This window comes from Odocoileus virginianus, chromosome 22, assembly GCF_023699985.2.
Source record: "Odocoileus virginianus isolate 20LAN1187 ecotype Illinois chromosome 22, Ovbor_1.2, whole genome shotgun sequence".
NCBI classification, from domain to species: Eukaryota; Metazoa; Chordata; class Mammalia; order Artiodactyla; family Cervidae; genus Odocoileus; species Odocoileus virginianus.
In genome coordinates, this window is record NC_069695.1 from 47,636,951 (window position 1) to 47,649,448 (window position 12,498).

The window sequence follows — 12,498 nt, forward strand, 5'->3', positions numbered from 1 at the left end:
TTTGGAGGAACACAAATAGTCAGTTTATAGTAGCATCTTTAAGAGTATTACAACATAGGCTAATTAAAGAGATTTCTTCCCAAATTCTCATTATCTACTTAGGAAAAGTAAATAAGAAATTTGGGAAAGTCTGTTTTAGAAAAGCTATTTTGGAAACAGCAGCTTACTGATAGAAGATTATTAGAACTCATTCTTTGTCTCAAATAAGGAAACCCATATGAGATTGTTTTATAAAAGAGATTGATTTTTTTGTTAATTTTTGTTTTATACCCAGTTTTTCAGAAAGAAAAACAGAATATTATTCCATATATTCAAACTTATGAATAATAATTATATAATTTAAAGTTTATAGTGGGAACTCTCAATAAAATTGAAAATAAGAAAATTATAAAATTCTTATTTCTTTAAGAACGAGTTATTACACTCTATTAAGTGCCAAGTTAAATATGTAGCTGAAATTAATATTTCACTTTAGCATGTTTTCAAAACTATTTGTTTTTGTGAAATTCATTCCTGCAACATTGTGCAATATAAGTGAGAAGGATCACAGATTATGAAAAGTACTGCTAAGCAAGACAAGTATGTAATCTCTTCAGTTATGTATATGCTAGCACCTAATAACATTTCAAATTAAGTTAGAGAAATGTCAGATTTATGATCTCTTGGTGAAGGAAATGGCAACCCAATCCAGTATTCTTGCTGGAAAATCCCACGGACAGGAGCCTGGCAGACTACAGTCCATGGAGTCACAAAGAGTTGGACGTGACTTAGCGACAAAATCACCACCCAAACAAGATGTATGCATAATCTCTTTGGTTATGTCTATGCTAACTTCTAATACCAACCTAGATAGCATATTAAAAAGCAGAGACATTATTTTGCAAACAAAGGTACGTCTAGTCAAGGCTATGGTTTTTCCAGTGGTCATGTATGGATGTGAGAGTTGGACTATGAAGAAAGCTGAGTGCCAAAGAATTGATGCTTTTGAACTGTGGTGTTGGAGAAGACTCTTGAGATCAGTCCTGGAGATCAGTCCTGGGTGTTCATTGGAAGGACTGATGTTGAAGCTGAAACTCCAATACTTTGGCCACCTCATGTGAAGAGTTGACTCATTGGAAAAGACCCTGATGCTGGAAGGGATTGGGGGCAGGAGGAGAAGGGGATGACAGAGGATGAGATGGCTGGATGGCATCACCAACTCGATGGACTTGAGTTTGAGTAAACTCTGGGAGTTGGTGATGGACAGGGAGGCCTGGCGTGCTGCAGTCCATGGGGTCGCAAAGAGTTGGACACGACTGAGCGACTGGACTGAACTGAACTTCTAATAACATTTCAAATTAAGTTTGAGAAATGTCAGATTTATAAATGGCCAGCAAGTGGTGGTTATTCAATGAACTTTTCCAGTATTGTCTACATTAACTACTTCTGGCAGAATCTCCTTTCAGTCCAAAATCCCTAACCATTATAAAGTTTCTGCAGTATCTGTGAATAGTGCAGTGTTAGCATTAAACATCACTAACTGGATAATCTCAGTGTTCATTAAAGATGAAGATTAATGTGCCATACCTCAGGTACACTGAAGCAGAATATTCAGTGACATAGCTAGACTTGACATTTTAAGCAACTCAGGTATATGTGAGCATGATAAAGTTTGAAAACTCCAGGAGTAATAATGAGGAAAACAGAGCCAGATATCAATACATAAGTAAATCTGGAATTTTACCAAATAAAGAAAAATAATGAAAATAAGTATGAGGATTTAAATAAGTGACATATTACTTCTGAAAAATAAATATATAATCAAGGTGAGTGTTTCATTAATAATTAGAGATATATGAACTAAGAAACATGGCATGAAGCAGAAAATACCAATGGACTCAATTTTACGATTATTCTGATCCATGTATGAATTAGTTTATAATGAAAATATTCTATTGTACTTTCGATGCTGAAAAAAAAATGTTAAGACATGACAAAATTCCAGATTTCAGGTTTGTAACAAGCTGAAAGCTGCCTGGATGAAAGGTGAATAAATAGAATTTACAAATGACAGTCTTTAATCGTATAAAACACAACAGCATCAGATCAGAGGAGTCAGTAAACAGAGTATTCCTGCTCTTTAAAGTAGAATAGTATATGTATAAAGGCTTCAATTTTATGCTAATTTGAAATAGAGGTAAAGATACATATATATATGTGATAAGTGCATAGCATGAAATGAACCAGCTGAATGATGGGCTATAAAATTCTCAGAAATATCACTGCTCTTCATGATCTGGTTGTGCATATAAATGAAATCATGTGCTGGTGTGTGTGTGTGTGTGTGTGTGCACAGTATAAAATATTTCAAGGTTTAAAAAGTAGGAATACACTAAATGATACAAAATTAACCAAATTATAACATTACCTAAAGGCAAACATTGTAGAAGAACAAAATGAAATTTAAAAGAATGGACATTGGGGGAATAATGTTCATTATTTTGAAAGTATCTAGTTAACATATAAATATTGAGAGTTACTGATGAAGTAAAATGAAGTTTGATGTTTTGTATTTATTAATCTAAGAAACAAAACCTAATATATAAGTGTACATTGAGGGCAATTTTTAGCATTGTGGTCAACAATTAAATCTAAATACTCCTGAGATTCCCTTGTACTGCCAAGAGATCAAACTAGTCAATCCTAAAGGAAATCAACTCTGAATATTCATTGGAAGGACTGATGCTACTGCTGAAGTCTCCAATACTTTGGCCACCTGATGTGCAGAACCTACTCACTAGAAAAGATCCCGATGCTGGAAAAAACTGAAGACGAAAGGAGAAGTGGGCAGCAGAGGGTGAGATGGTTATATGGCATCACCAACTCAACGGACGTGAGTTTGAGCAAACTCTGGGAGACGGTGAAGGACAGGGAAGCTGATGTGCTGCAGTTCATGGGGTTGCAAAGCATCAGACCTAACTTAGCGACTGAACAACAACAATAACTCTTCTACAAGACACACAGATGTGGGAGAAAACATAAAAATAAATCTTTAAATGAACAGGGAACATTGCAATAAAGTATAAGAAATTACTCAAGTCCAAACACAATGAGCCAAAAATCACATTATAGAGAATGTTTTCACTCTCCAGCTACTTTTTGGAATTTCTCGATCTCTGTAACTTACAATCTGAGGTTTTAATATCTGCCAGAAGACAGGAGGCAAGGCTTCAGGTCCCCACAATATAATACAATCAACGCTCAAAATAAGTCAAAAATCTTCGAGATCCCTCTTTTCAGGGAAAGGACAGACTATGTATAATCAGCAAAAAGGAAATAGCTCTAATGAGGTCTGTGCTCTAATGTGAAGGAAAAAAATAAAATTGAGGTCTTCCCTCAAGCACCTGAGTTTTAAAAATAAAGACCAGATGCATGTGCACACTCACAGGAGGAGCTGGTCAGGAAACTCAAAGCTGAATGCATGTATTTATTATCTATTACATAGATTGATGGATGAATAGGTAGGTAAATAGCCACATAGACAGATAGATAGATATTGTTTTGGAAGGATGCACTCTTAAAAAAAAGTCTCAGAATATTCCCACAAATAGTCAATTCAATAATTTTACCACCTAATAAACTCAGCAATCATAAAACTAAAGTGATATTCTGTGAAAAAATATTATTGAAATACCACCTAACATGTATCTTTAGAAAAGAGAGCAACAGAAATGGCACTAAAATCATTATTAGGAAGAAAACAGTTACAGGTTCAACTATAATGAAGAGGAAAATAATAATAACAATGTGATCAAATTTATGTAAATTTTAACCTACCGGATTAAAGCAAACATGAACATATATTAGGTCTGTATAATTATAAAATTGTACTAAATACCCAAGGAAGAAATAAATTCAAGTTATTACAGATTCTACAGGTGAATATAAAGACAGAACACTTCCCAACTTATTCTCTATGTCTCATATAATATTAATGTGAAAACCATACAAGGAAACTAATAGAATAAAATTGTAAGCTAATTCCAATCAGTAACTCAGGGGCAAAAATTCTAAAAACAATGTTAGTAAAATAAACATTATACTTGCATTTAAAAATCTATAGAAAAGAAATGGGAAAAAAAACACATAAAATAGAAATGGCTGATTAATAGGAAATCTAGTAATGTTTAAGACAGTAACAAGGTAAAAAATTCCTGAGCCCACAATAACAAATGCAGGGAAAATAAGAGAATAAAATTCCATTCAAAGTCATGATGAAAAAAAGAAAAGTAAATCATTCTTAGCAAACTAATATAGAGAAATTATTTAATTGATACAGAGAACCTACCAAAGCATATAAGAATATTGAACTTAATTGCATTGTATGGTAACTTATTATATTGTGTTAGAAGCTGACATAAAAGTCAATCATCACACCTGAGTATGTAATATCACAATTACTCTGCAAAAGTGTCACAAGAAGTGCAGTGAGAATAAACAAATGTTAGAATGTCAAGCAAAAATTTACAAACAAGCAATAATGTCACATAAAATGCAAAAATTAAAAGAAAACACAGAGAATATACAAATATGTGAAAATATCAGAATACTACAGCAAAGATTCTTAAAAACTGCATAAATGAATATAAAGAGTGCAACTAATTAAAATTGATAAAGTTCAAATGAAAAACTACAAGTCAAAAGTGTACAGAAAAAGATATAAAGCTACTAAAACAAATGTTTCAAATGTATCTGGATAAAAGCAAATTGGGAAAGGAGTATGTCAAGGCTGTATTTTGTCACCCTGCTTATTTAACTTATATGCAGAGTACATCATGAAATGCTGGACTGGATGAAGCACAAGCTGGAATCAAGATTGCCAAGAGAAATATCAATAACCTCATATATGTAGATGACACCACCCTTATGGCAGAAAATGAAGAGGAAATAAAGAGCCTCCTGATGAAAGTGAAAGAGGAGAGTGAAAAATTTGGCTTAAAACTCAATATTCAGAAAACTAAGATCATGGCATTTGGTCCCATCACTTCATGGCAAATAGATGGGGAAACAATGAAAACAGTGACAGACTATTTTCTTGGGCTTCAAAATCACTGTAGATGGTGACTTCAGTCATGAAATCAAAAGATGCTTGCTCCTTGGAAGAAAAGTTATGAACAACCTAGACAGCATATTAAAAAGCTGTGACATTACTTTGCCAACAAAGGCCTATATAGTCAAAGCTATGGTGTTTCCAGTAGTCATGTATGGATGTGGGAATTGGACTATAAAGAAAGCTGAGTGCCAAAGAAATTGATGCTTTTGAACTGTGGTGTTGGAGAAGACTCTTGAGAGTCCCTTGGACTGCAAGGAGATCTAATCAGTCCATCCTAAAGGAAATCAGTCCTGAATATTCATTGGGAATACTGATGCTGAAGCTGAAACTCCAATACTTTGGCCATCTGATGCGAAGAACTGATTGATTGGAAAAGTCCCTGATGCTAGGAAATATTGAAGACCGGAGAAGAAGGGGACAACAGAGGATGAGATGGTTGGATAGCATCACCGACTAGATGGACATGAGTTTGAGTAAGCTCCAGGGGCGTGGTGATGGACAAGGAAGTCTGGCATGCTGCAGTCCATGGGGTCTCAAAGAGTTGGACACGACTGAGCAACTGAACTGAAATGAACTGAATAAATGCAGAGGAAAACTTAGCACAAGCACAAAAAATTCATTGCTTCTCGGTTAATAAAATTTCAATCAAAACCCTATTAGAGAGTACTGTTTAGTTTTGTTTAGGTGGAATTCTTTAAACTGATTTTTACATCATCTCTTGTGTGATGTCTTTTGTGAATGTGTGTTCAGTTGCATCTGACTCTTTGCGACCTCATGGACTGTAGCCCACCAGGTTCCTCTGTCCATGGGATTCTCCAAGCAAGAATACTGGAGTGGGCTCCCATTTCCTCCTTCTGGGGTTCATCCCAAAATATCTCATAACACCGAAGACAGTTTTGAGGAGACTTTAAGGCTAAATGACACATCCTTTCAGATACTAAGACTAATTGTGAAACTATGCTAATGAAAACATTAAATGGTGCAAGTATAAGTAGACAGAAACAAATCAAGATAGACCATCATATACATGTATAGATATTTGAAATATGAAAGACAGAGGCATTGCAGATGAGTGAACAAATAATCCATGGGTGGTTTGCTATCCACGTGGACAAACATCGGATTATTATCTCATTCCACACAGAAAATCAATTTCAATTACATTCTTGTATGTTTGTCTCTAGGCCACAAGATAGAGAAGAGTTCTTTAGTGAGAACATGCAAAATAAAGAAAAAGTTATTAAACTTAGTGTTGTTATATTAAGAGAGGGGCTTCCCTTATGGCTGGGCAGTGAAGAATCCACCTGCAGGGCAAGAGGAGCAGGTTTTATCCCTGGATGGGGAAGATCCCCTGATGGAGGAAATGGCAACCCACTCCAGTATTCCTGCCTGGAGAATACCTCGGATAGAGGGGCCCGGTGGGCTGCAGTCCACAGGGTCGCAAAGAGTCAGTCATGACTAAGCAACTGAGCAGCAGCATTTAAAGAAAACTTTGATCAGTTCACAAAAACCTTTTTTAAAAGGCAGATCTCCTAAATCAGGCTGAGGAGGAACCAGCCAGCTCTTCCCTCCTGGTCGTTTTTCTTTCCCACCCGTTTATTTTGTGTTTCCCTGCTCCTCCCCCTCCGAAGCCATTTTATCAACTGTCATGTGCCATCTGAGCCCCCAGTAAAAACAAAAATGGGCTTTTCTGATAAAAAAAAAAAAAAGGCAAATATCAAACTAGATGATAATTGAAATACTAGAGTAAAACTTTGCTGGTCAAAAATATAAGGAACTTCTCTAGGCTAATATACAAGATTTATAATCTGATATAGGATTAAAGCCAACATATAGATATGCAATGTATAGAGGAAGAAAAGATGCCAGTAAACATGAAAAAATACTTAGGATAATGAGAATTAAAATCACAGATTCTGTTGCTAATTGTGTCCTAGAGAAACTCTTGGGAATGTGACTGAAATGAGCAAGAATGCTAATAGCACTGTTGCAAGAGGCGAACTCAATAATCATTAGTACTTAGTTATGAAATTAGATATGGTTTACTAAAGGCATCAGATAGAACTCTAAGCTGCAGTGAGAGCAAATGGACTAGAAATTCAACAATCAATATGCATGATTCTTTGAAAAACTTGAGCAAGGAATAAAAGCAAATTGAAGTATACATTAAAGAATCTAAAAGCATGCAAAATAATAGAAGTAGTCTAGAGATTTTTTTTAAAAAGTCATAAAATTTTAAGACATGCATGGGAAGGAAATATACCAAATTCAGAACGCTTACTTTTTCAGGGTTTAAGAAAGTTTGTAGGGTTAAAGAAAGTTTGCAGGGCTCCTCTGCCATTTTTAATTTTTGTTTCCTAAGCTGGGAGTTAAATATATGGGTATTTATTGTGTTATTCATCATGCCTTTTATGTCTGAAATATTTCATAATAAAAAGAACAGGTTAAAATTCTTAACCACAGCTTTTTAAAATCCTGTGTGGTTTCATAAATATTTAAGTGGTATTTTTCAAAATAGATTGTAAAGTGTCTTATAACTCAAATAGATCCATTTGGAAATAATCCTAGCACTTCATCATTGTCGTAAAATGGCCAAAAAATGTATACATCCCTGGACACATACATAAGCCTACAAACCTAGTCTTTCTTGAGCTAAGACACATATGATTGTAAAGTTCCAGTGTATATAATGTAAAAGGAAATTGGCAGCATAGTCTTATGATGAAAGTATTCAATATGCACTATTACCATTTTAATTATATGTTGATGAAGAATAAGTTTTCTGACTTTAAAATGATTATAAACCTATCAAATCCTATACTAATGATGACTTTATCATACCTGGCATGCATCCTCTATTTAGCTGTAAAAGAACAAAAAAATACATAAATTTATTATTAAAGGCAAGGTATATAATTTCAAGTTTGCTTAAAATTATTTAGTTTCTGAATCACCGTCAGTTCAGTTCAGTTCAATTCAGTTGCTCAGTCATGTCCAACTCTTTGCGACCCCATGAATTGCAGCATGCCAGGCCTCCCTGTCCATCATCAACTCCTGAAGTTGACTCAAACTCATGCCCATCGAGTCGGTGATGCCATCCAGCCATTTCATCCTCCGTCGTCCCCTCCTCCTCCTGTCCCCAATCCCTCCCAGCATCAGGGTCTTTTCCAATGAGTCAACTCTTCACATGAGGTGGCCAAAGTACTGGAGTTTCAGCTTCAGCATCAGTCCTTCCAATGAACACCCAGGACTGATCTCCTTTAGGATGGACTGGTTGGATCTCCTTGCAGTCCAAGGGACTCTCAAGAGTCTTCTCCAACACCACAGGTCAAAAACATTTCGGCACTCAGCTTTCTTCAGAGTCCAACTCTCACATCCATACATGACCACTGGAAAAACCATAGCCTTGACTAGATGGACCTTCGTTGGCAAAGTAACGTCTCTGCTTTTTAATATGCTGTCCAGGTTGGTCATAACTTTCCTTCCAAGGAGTAAGCATCTTTTAATTTCATGGCTGCCATCACCATCTGCAATGATTTTGGAGCCCCAAAAAATAAAGTCTGACACTGTTTCCACTGTCTCCCCATCTATTTCCCATGAGGTGATGGGACCAGATGCCATTATCTTAGTTTTCTGAACTGTTAAGCTTTAAGCCAACTTTTTCATTCTCCTCTTTCACTTTCATCAAGAGGCTTTTTAGTTCCTCTTCACTCTCTGCCATAAGGGTGGTGTCATCTGCATATCTGAGGTTATTGATATTTCTCCCATCAATCTTGATTCCAACTTGTGCTTCATCCAGCCCAGCGTTTCTCATGATGTACTCTGCATATAAGTTAAATAAGCAGGGTGACAACATACAGCCTTGATGTACTCCTTTTCCTATTTGGAACCAGTCTGTTGTTCCATGTCCAGTTCTAACTGTTGCTTCCTGACCTGCATACAGGTTTCTCAAGAGGCAGGTCAGGTGGTCTGGTATTCCCATTTATTTCTGAATCACAAGGTAACCCAAGTGTACTGGTCACCTATGCATGTATTCAATTTTTTATTGAATTCTTACGGTATGATAAGCTCTTGTATGCTTCCAGATGATTAGATCAGTCAGAAAATGTCAATGATGATACTTATTCTTCAATTGGAATTGGTAGTCAATAGACATATAAATGGGTTCCCCAGATGATTCAGTGGTAAAGAATCTGCCTGCAGTGCAGGAGACACGTGTTCAATTCCTGAGTCAGAAAGATCCACTGGAGAAGAAAATGGTAACCTACTCCTGTATTCTTACCTAGGAAATCTCATGGACAGAGGAGCCTGGTGGGCTACAGTCCATTGCAAGAGTCAGAAAACACGACTTACTGACTCAACAACAAAAACAAAGACATTTAAATAATATTACTTTTAGTCATGATAAACTCTAAAAAGAAAAAATGGGGTCAAAGGAAAGAGGATTAAAGGTTGTATGGGTAAAATTCATTTCTCTGTGTTAGGGAAGACATCATGGGAAGACATCATTTGGTTTGTGACTTAAATAATGAAAACGAGCCACATATGAGATCTCTGGTGAAGGTTTCCCAAAAGGCAGGATCAGTCTCTGCAAACCTCTGAGAACTGGACAAGCATGGCATGTGGAAAGGAGAGGAAGAATCCCATTATAGAAGACCACAGAAAGGTGAGCATGAACCAACTCACCAATTATGAGATGACATTGCAATAGGAAGTCACCTGAGGATTTTAAGATAGTACTACTGTGATCTGATAGACATCACAAAGGTGTTACCTGGTTTCTAGAGGCAGTGAGTGCTGCTCAGAAGTATTCTGGAGTTGTCTGTGTTGGAGATGGGGTGGGGTCTAGTACAGTGTGAGTAAAGATAGAAGAATCTGTAAAGTTTCCAGGACTTGCCACTGAGTTGAAACCTGACTACTGGTGAAACATGAAGGAGTTCAAGGTTTTATTTTGGTTCTGCTGAGTTAAGAATGTGGAATTGAAGTGATTTATTTCAAGTGGTCATGAAACAGGTGGTTAAGTACAGGTAAGCAGAACGGTAGTATAACACAAGGTGTGCCTGCGTTAGGTCATTTTAGCCATGTCCAACTCCTTGTGACCCCATGGACTGTAGTCCACCAGGCTTCTCTGTCCATGAGATTTCCCAGGCAGGAGTACTGGAACAGGTTGCCATTTCCTTCTCCGGGGAAATCTTCCCAACCTAGGGATTGAACCCACATCTCTTATGTCTTCTGCATTGGTAGGTAGGTTCTTTACGACTAGTGCCACCTGGGAAGCCCAACATAAGGTGAAATAAGTGAAGTCGCCCAGTCGTGTCTGACTCTTTGTGACCCTGTGGACTGCAGCCCACCAGGCTCCTCTGTCCGTGAGATTCTCCAGGCAAGAGTACTGGAGTGGGTTGCCATTGCCTTCTCCTATGGAGTAGGGTAAACCACCATAAGGTTTCACATTACATTCTGTAAAATTATGCAATTAGAAACAACATTAACTTAAGCTATATAATGAGTAGATGAGGGCTATGAACTTTGTTTGCTTTCTTACATCTACAGACAAATTCCAAATGTTTTGCAGTCACTAAAAAAATACCCTAAAATAATTAACTTTTCTCACACATACTGATTAGGACAGAAGAAAATTAACAAACAATGAAGACCAATAACAGAAGAGAATATGGATATTTTCAGGACAGAAATAATACTCAGCCCATAGAGTCAGCTATGCCATTCATCCCTTTGGGAGATGAGATTGGCGATACCAAGTGTGTCATTATATACATCATTTGTGTTTCACTCTTTTCTATCTGTGCATATTAATAAATTAACTTCCCCAAATATTTTTATCCCTGAAGGAGTTCAATTATTCTCAAATCAGGGTTATCATTCAAATATTCAGAATTTGGAGAACAACAAGAGTAACAGAGGTTTCAGTTCAGTTCAGTTCAGTCACTGTCCGACTCTTTGCGACCCCGTGACGCAGCACGCCAGGCCTCCCTGTCCATCACCAACTCCTGGAATTTACTCAAACCCATGTCCATAGAGTCAGTGATGCCATCCAGCCATCTCATCCTCTGTCGTCCACTCCTCCTCCTGCCCCCAATCCCTCCCAGCATCAGGGTCTTTTCCAATGAGTCAACTCTTCACATGAGGTGGCCAAAGCACTGGAGTTTCAGCTTCAGCATCAGTCCTTCCAATGAACACCCAGGACTGATCTCCTTTAGGATGGACTGGTTGGATTTCCTTGCAGTCCAAGGGACTCTCAAGAGTCTTCTCCAACACCATAGTTCCAAAACATCAATTTTTTGGTGCTCAGCTTTCTTCAGAGTCCAACTCTCACATCCATACATGACCACGGGAAAAACCATAGCCTTGACTAGATGGACCTTCGTTGGCAAAGTAATGTCTCTGCTTTTTAATATGCTGTCTAGGTTGGTCATAACTTTCCTTCCAAGGAGTAAGATCTTTTAATTTCATGCCTGAAATCACCATCTGCAGTGATTTTGGAGCCCCCAAAATTAAAGTCTGACACTGTTTCCACTGTCTCCCCATTTATTTCCCATGAAGTGATGGGACCAGATGCCATGATGTTAGTTTTCTGAATGTTAAGCTTTAAGCCAACTTAGGTAGCAGTATATAATTACTTTTGTCTGATTTATATGGACCCAAACTGATATCTACAGGGAAAATGACGCACACGGTGAGTGGACAAGCACAATGCCAGTATCTCTTACTGAATGATGACTTAGTGACCGTTCTCTTCCTCCACAATCTTTGAAGAGAATAGCAATAAGCTGTCCTCTCCATAACAAATCCTACCACAGTTCTAGTAACCTTTAACAGGGCTCATAGTTGACCGTTTATATCCAGGTCTTTTTTTCTCCTGGTTTTCTAACTGTTGTCTTTCCCAACAACTCATTTCAGTGAACCTCCCTCATGAACATACGTCAAATTTGATCTAAATGTGAAATAATCAACTTAATATCATCACCTTGTTTGAAAGTTTCACATACAATGAAAGATAAATAGATTTCGGCCACCTATTGTGTGTGTGTGCGCAGTCATGTCTGACTCTTTGTGACCTCATGGACTGTAGCCTGCAGGCTTCTCTGTCCATGGAATTTTCCAGGCAAGAATACTGGAGTGGGTTGCCATTTCTTTCTCCAAGGGATCTTCCTGACCCGGGGATCGAACTGAATCTCCCACCTTGGCAGACGTGTTCTTTACCACTAGCGCTGCCTGGGAAGCCCAGCCAGTTATTATTTAACATTATTATTGCTACTGTTATTTTGTGATTCTTCCCATTATTCTATTCTTCCTGCTTGCTTGTATGGCTACACTGTTCTTCAGTCTGATCAGGAAAGGTAATCCACTGAGCCTCTCAAAAAATATTTCTCCATTAGCTCCTTCTA